Raw genomic sequence first — 8160 nt, 5'->3', positions numbered from 1 at the left:
CCTCATCACCATCCTCATTGCTCTGTTTGGAGGGCTTGCCTCTGAAAAGTCTATGCCAGTCACTTGCAACCTGCTTGCAAACTGCCCTGTTTGCTGTCCCTGGTAGCTCAGGGAGTCTCCTTGTATACCCTGCTGGCACTGGCTCCATCCTCTTGTTAGGACTTTTGTCAGACACAGGCAGCAATCACTCAGCTAACAGCACTCCCAGCTACTCAGAGCACACACCCAAAACACATAGCCCACCAAACAAACACTCAGCAAGCCAAATACACATGCAGCCCTGGCTCATCCTGCTTCCTGGAGCAGGATCTGGTGCTTGGTGCCTGGCTCTTCATCCTCTTCCTCCTCTTGCTTCCAGTGAATTGCTTGCAAGCTGCCCTGGAGACTCCGTATGTTAATGTATTAGCCTTTCACCTCTGAAAGTAAAGGTTACATTTCAGTTTAGGTCACAAGCCACACTTATTAGAATTCTGTTTATTCTATGAAAGGGGCACTCTTTTGCTCTTGAAATGTCCAGGGTCACTTATTTCATTGGATGCTGGTTCTTTTATTCAGTCTCATATATATTAGAGGGAATTTTCAAAGCATTATTTTTACTATATGCATGTTCCAAAGAAAGTGGGTTCTGAAAACAAACTCATGAGTGTAGCTGCAGCTCTGTATTTTTCAGAATATTACCCCTTTATTAATTTTATGGATAGAAGATCATAGGTGGTTGTTTTCTCATTTTAAATAAGAGAAGAAAGCCGACTAGCTGCAGTTATCAAGTAGAGAGAATCATTTTGAAATTTCAAGGCTGTTCTTTAGATTGGTATTTTAAACTTTAAAATATGAGCATCTCTTATGATACCGTGTGTACTGTGAATATATTCCATGCTTCTGAATTCAGAAGGTGCACTAATACTGATAAAAAACAATGTCTGCCTCATCATTATGTTTATGTAATCAAGAATGTTTTTCTTGGAAAATGGGCTATTATTGTGGTTACTAATATTAAAGAATTAAGACTGTAACTGGACTGTACCAGGACTACTGAATGATACTAATGGATTCTCAGGTACGTCAATAATTATGAATATTCATTAAATGTCCTTTTCCTACAATCCTCACAGTGAGGAAAATATGGCAGCTAGGATTAACTGTGAAACATGTTGCTTCTCTTTTTTTTATCAAGTGCTAGCTACTTTGGGGACCTTAGCCACCAGTCAGTTTCTCAATTTCCCATTGCAAGAAAGACTGATGGTATTGAGACCAGAGGTATTCTACTGTAGTTTATTTACAGAATGTGCCCAAATCCTGTTTTTGTGAACAGAAAGGGTCACAACTTGCATACAGATCATTCCCTTGTGCAAAAATCTCAGCTAAGGCACCACAGCAGCATCACCAAGAACTTTCTGTATCTTGGGCCATGTCTGTACTACAGACTTGTGCCAGCACAGCTGTGTGTGTCAGGCACATGAAAAAATGTGACTGTTGCTTGGCCCAGCTGTGTCGGCAGTAGTGTAGACAAAGCCATACCAGTAAAATTGTGTTTTTTACTTTCACAGTCTGTTTTACTCATGCAGAGGTGATTTTAGTCCAGGAGTTCACAAACCACAGCTTTGTTGTTATAGCAGGCTTAGTCTACTCCTTAAAGGTTTGGCTGTGTAACTATATAGCAAGGGGTGTGAAAAGATCAATGTAATCAGGTCATTATAATGCAGCTGATAATCCATCTCTCCATCTGGATGCATCCAGGCTGGCAGAAAGATTCTACTGGCCTAGCTCCTGTCTTTCAGGGAAGGAGTGTAGGTAGCAAAGTTGGCAGAAAAATCCCCATTTGTTGTCATGCACCTCATTTCCACTAGGGGGCTCTGCCACCATAACTATGCCGGCAGTGCTACATCAGCCCCAAAATATAGAAAGGCTTGTTGCAGCCACATGAGAAGGACTTTGCTGGTGTAGGATACTGGAATTCCAGTACTGGTAAAGTACCCCTCAGTGCAGACACGGCTTTGAAGTCCTGGAGTTAAGACACTTCTGTCTCAGACCCGGCCTTTGATCCTAGAAATTTCCTACTGCAAAACTGACCTAGAACCACAACACAATGGCACTTCAGAAAAAAAAAATGACTGTCTAAGCAAAGGAGAGTGACTGAAACCCACATATTCATTCCTTGAATGACTATCTAGTTGTGGTTACTGCAAGTAGTAACACTAACATTTTCTTCAAAGTGGTTGATCTTGAGTCTTTGGAAGGTTTGAGCCCAAAGGATTGTATATGAATGACTCTTTCTTTAGTAACTTTCACCATGACTTCCTTCTACAGAGAGGTCCAAGGTCCATCCTACCACTCCAGTTAAAAAAATTAGAAATAATGTGATCTAGTACATACTGAGGTGTTGGACAAAGCATCTTTCCCCTACCATAGTTGTTGGATTAACTCTCCACTGTTTTCAAATATGAACCTAGGATCACTAGATTTCCACAGCTAGAAGAAAGGGGTCCATGGTTTATCACTGTGAAGGCATCTTGAATGTTTATATAAATGAGAAAGTGGGAGATGGATTCTTAGACATAACCTTTACTATAAAACTAAAAATGGATTCTTTATTCAAATGAATCTGAGTTAACTAGTTTGCATTAACACCTGGCTGAGGGTATGGCAATTGTAGCTTTCACACAAGTTAGCAGACAATTATTTTTTTTCATTCTGCAGCTTCCAATTTCAAATTTTTTAGAACTTTTCATGTTACAAGCATGTTTTTATGGCTGGAATCTTTGTTTGGAATGGAAAATTAGTTTGAAATATCAACATTTTCCACAAAGGAAAATTCCAGTGTTGAAGAGATCTGTGAGCAGAGAAGAAGTGGAAGAAAAAGCTTACTATAAAACAAGTTTTAACAAGAAATAAGATGCAGGGAGAGGGGTTTGGAAAGATGTATTTATGTGTACAATCCCTGAGAGCAAATAGAGCAAATAAATCAAATTCGGTCTATGCCAATATCATGCACCATTTGGAAGGAGTGGATGATGAGTAGGAGAAAAGAAAACTACACTTGCTATGCTCCTCTCGATACCACCTGGTAAGTTTGTTAGTCTTTCTACTGATGCCAGGAGCATGCACATTCAAACGGTGGATTCTCTTGAATGCAGCGTGTTATGGGGTAGAAAGTTTCAGAGCATGTGAAATTTGAAACTACATGCAGATTGTATACTATTGTAAGAAAGAGACCACCTCTTTCTTTGCAAAATATGGTACTTTGCATAATTGCAGATGATGGTATAAAATGAATAAATAACATGCCAGGGAGGTCAGAAATACTCAGCTCTTTCTAATGTCATCTTTAAGATAGGTGAATGGAATTCAGATGTTAAGGGAAAGGAATTAAAGCCTGGGTCTCGGGAAGCTCTTGAGGATGATACCCAGCAGCATAAAAAGGGGTAGGTGAGCAGGGCACTAGCCTTGGGTGCCCATTTAGAGGGCTGCCAGAATGGAAGCTCCTCAGAGTCAGTGGCGTGGCAACAGCCCTGCACTGCAGCTATAGCAGCAGAAGCAGCAGCAGCAGCAGCAGCCAAGTGCAGAAACCCCTATGCTGATGCTGTCAATGCCAGCAGCAGCAGTGACCGGGGTGGGTAGACTACTCTATGCCAGTAATAGCTGGGGCCTTTGGGTCCCTGGGGCAGGTAAGACTGACCCCCTTTTTCCCCACCTGCTCTCTGGGGCTTGGTACCTCCTTCTCCCAGCCAGGTTTTGCCCAGGGTACAAAACTTGCTGGTTATCCCTCTGATGATACCAGCTCTCTTAGAGCTTCACCCACTGAGATACCAAACATTTCCTGGAAGATGCTGACTTTGGAAAGAGCTGAGGACGTACAACTTGACAGGCTGGACTCGCTAACTGATGTACACCTAATTATTTGTTTTTATCCATAGCAGTAGCAGTAATATTGTGGTAGCATCTAGTAGCCTCAGCCATGGCCCAAGAGAAATGCACACTTGAATCTGTAGCGAAAATAAGGTTGTGTGAAGCCTCCTAGTTCTAATTTATTAGATTTCAAAATTTTATATCAGACTTTGCTGTTATGCTTTGCTAGATCTCATGACCTCTGAGTTTCTGTAGCAGCTAAAACTTTTATTGAAATATGGAACTGTGGAACTACATCAGCATTTCATTTTGGGACTACCAAGGTTTTTAAAAGCATTTGTCTTCACTAAAGTGATAATTTACCCTCTTACTTAAATCTGGCTCCTATTTCCCCTTTAGTCCATCCACAAAACCTTCTTGTCAAGCTTCGTAGCTCTTTAAACTTAGGTTCCCTAGCTCAGCCGAGGGTATAGGCTTAAGCCCTGATGCCTCATTCACTTAGACTAGTAACCCACTCACCAAGAAGTGAGGATTTAGGATAAACTACTCAAGTGATAATAGCCTTGAAGAATGTGTGGGCCGGGAGCGGTCTGAGGCTTTCGGGGGCGCGTGGCAGGCTATAGCCAGCAGCCCTGGCATGTGGGTCGGGGAATGCAGGTCAGCGGACTAGAATTAGGCACGGACGCGTAGCGGTTGATTAAAGATTATTTTACTTACACCGTAGATGGTCGCGGTGCAGGCAGGAGAAAACTTAGCTTAAGTTGCGGTTACAGATAGGAAAGAAGAGTGGACAAGAGTTCTAACCACGAACTGTAGTCCAAGGCCGGCTGAAAGCTCTAGAATCGCGAGCCCATCAAATCAACTGGAGAAAACAACTCAGAGAAGAGCTCTGGATATACACACACACATGAAGTTTGCTAGGCTCCGTGGAACGAGTGCACAGGGAAGGGTATGTCGAGGGATTAGGCGGTGACGGGGAGAGGCTAGAGGTTGATCAGGCCCCTGTATCCTCCTCTAAGGCACACGCGGGGTTTGTTAAGCTCCGCAGCGCTTAGAGTTCTCCACAAGATGGTTACGGAGTCTTCCCTTGGGGGGTTCTCCTCGGAGTTCTCCAACCTGGGCGGAAACCGCTCAAGCCTCTTATACGGCTAGCAAGCCAATCGCTAGCCGCCACATGGGAATAATTTAGAAACAGCCAATAGTGGGGAACAAATTTGCATGCGAATGGCGGGAACTCCTTTGCACCAGGGTTTTCTCTTTGCAACTGAGAATTGCACCGTGCAAAGAAAGCTCCTCATGGTGGGAAATAATTCTGCAGTGCCGAAGCACATACAAAATCATACCCTTGGATTATGACAAAGAACAGACAAGTTATCTCACAAATCTCTGGGAAAGAGCCAGGGATCAGTATATCTTCCTGCAGCACAAAGAATCATGAGATGTGCTAACACAATACCTCATGATACAAAGAGGTAAGTGCAACAGCAGTGAAGACGCAGTAACTCTGGTGTAGCTATCCATGCTTGGGCTAGGTGAACCTGGGTGCTCAGAGCTGTGCGTCAGTCACTCAAAGTAACTCATGTTCAGACATGTCCCAAGAGTGGGTGGTATAGTCTCAGGTAGCAAGGCATCCTTTTACTTTCATACAGTAACTGAGAGTTGACAGCACACACAGTTTGTGGGAGATGTGCTTAGTTTTGCTTTGCCTGCTGTGGAGCAGTGCTGACCAGATTTGGGTTGCGTACACATGTTCAAATGACCAAGGAGAATTCTCTTAGGTTTGTTTCCTGGTAAAAAGAAACTTACCTGGAGACACCTAAACAGACTTTTAAACTCTGAGCCCTTGAAGAATAGAAAGCTCACTGTGCTTTATAGGTTTCTTTAGTCAGCCTGGTGACAGATGGCAGCAGTGCACAGGGCAGCCCAGATTGGCTCATGCAGGTTGTATCCCTGCAGCACAATGTGGGGATGGTGAAAGGGACATGTTCTGCTCCCTGCTTGTCTTGAGCAGAAGAGTCTAGCCTGAGCAACACACTGTGTCTGGCAGGGGTGGGGGTGAGAAGGGAGAGGGCAAGACCAAAAGACCCTGGGATGGTGGAGGACTGTGCTGTGGCTTCTCTTAGAAGAAAATGGGTACAGAACTTGCTCTTGCAAGGAGAAACTTCTTTAGAAGTGAGTTAACTTTGATTGTTCCCAGGTTATTTTTCTCCCTGAGTGGCCATTTTTGCTTTGGGAAAAAATATCCTGAACATCTGTACACTCATAGTTTCTCCTGGGAGAGCAGTGACTCTCAGCAGGGAAGAGAAGTCACGCAATATGTGATTAATGTGAAGAAAAACTCTGAGTGCTTGGAAGACCTTCAGGATTAACAAAAGGATTTTCAATGTTTTCTTCAAGCAGATGCTTGTCTGTAGCAAAGCAGGCTGTTGTATGAAACCTAGGGATATTTTAAGATCTTGCTGGTATGCAACATAGCACTTCTGTGGTGGTCTCGTTCCCTCTAAATCTATGAGCCTGGTGAAGAATTTTGGTTACAAAGTAATGTACCCTTGCTAGATAACCAGGTGCCTCTCTGCCAAGATACTGGGACACTGTTTTGTTATATTTTTGGATGGTGGTTTTATTATTAATTGTCTGTTTGAGAGACTTGAACCATTTGGTGCTTGGAAAAATTGGAATCATTTAAAGTAAATAGTTTAATCTTGGCATCCTTTCATTCTAACTGCTGCAACTTGTCCTGCTAATGTTGGAGGGGTTGATGTTTAATCTTGAACAATCTTTTAGAAGAACAGAATTTGGTCTTATGAACATGGTCTTTTACACTAAAAGCACTGAATTTTCAAACATTGCATGAAAGTCAATAACTCATAGGCAGCCACAGACAGCATTTGAAACCAACAGCGCCTAAACTGAGAAGACACCCTTATATGTAAGTGGAACCTAGATAGTCCTGAATTGAATATGGGAGTATGAGTTCACTGGCCAGATTCTGTTAACTCTGTCTTGTGACTGAAGGTTGGCGTGGGAAGATGGATAAATGAAAAAACAGGGCTGGATAAAAAGGAGGTAAGAAAGAATGTGGGGGGAAGCCCCTAAAATCATGGGGACCCTGTCACAAATAAACACATTTGGTATCCAAAATAACTTAAAGTTTAATCAATACACAAAGACCCTATTGCTTGCTAGCTTTTATTTCATGCATAGATTTAATTCTTGAATAAAACAAATAATATAATCAGGAGTGAAAGGACAAAACATACTGCATTTATCCTGAACAGACAGTTTATATTTATGTAGACATGAGAAAACTTAATAGAAAAAACATACATGCATAAAAGTCAAATATTATAATCTATTCCATCTGAAAGAGTCTCTGATCCTGCAAATGTTTATCTAGTAAGTAACTTTGAGATATTTTCAATGTATGAAGTCAAGCACTGATCTGAGTGTTTGCAGAATCAGGGCCTGAGGATTTGCACTAAATCCTACTGATATCAATGAAATTTGGACTAGGCAATCAAAACTCTTAAAGTGTGTGAGTGTGGGTGTGCGTGGGGGTGTGGGGGGGTGATTGTAAGTGTGGACATGCATGCATGCATGCGCACACACATAGAGATATGATGTTAGGGTATTTTTAAAAGATTTTAATTGAAATGGTAATATAGAAATAAAAACACTTAGATATCACTGGAAATAATCTTAAATCAGGTGGAAGTAAAGTAGCTTTCAGCATCAATAGAGAAGTGAACATTGTATGGGAGAAAAATGAAGCAGCAAAATATAAGAGTTTTTAGTGAGAAGGCATGTTGACCAGGATATAAGGATTATCCCCTGTTCTTTCCTTAAGGATGAGACTCACTCTAGTGTAAAGAACTTATACAAGTTCAATGAATTAGGTCATCATGTAAGCTCGGTGTTACAGGCCCAAAGTGAAAAATAAGGCCTAGGGCAAGGGCTCTAAACATGCTGAGAAAATAACGGGACTACTTCGCCCAAGTTTACATGTAGGGATTTCAAGGATAGCAAAAGGATGTGTGTGTGAATAATTCTTGCTGTCCTAGTAAAGGCTGGAGAGGATTACTTTTAAAGCTCCATCACATGCATTATCAGATGATAGTTTCAACTATAAAATTCAAGGGTGAAATCTGTTAAAACGAGTAAAATCTGCATTTTTTTAAGTGATATTACTTTAGGGTTATATTAATATAATTAATAGCTTACCAGGCTCAAACGTTTCAAAGGAACTGTCTACATTGGGAGATCTTATAAGGTAAAAATAATTATTGTTATGGTAACTTTACATTGTAGTAGTAG

This window comes from Alligator mississippiensis, chromosome 3 (assembly GCF_030867095.1).
Source record: "Alligator mississippiensis isolate rAllMis1 chromosome 3, rAllMis1, whole genome shotgun sequence".
NCBI lineage: Eukaryota > Metazoa > Chordata > Crocodylia > Alligatoridae > Alligator > Alligator mississippiensis.
Note: the sequence above shows the minus strand (reverse complement) of the source record.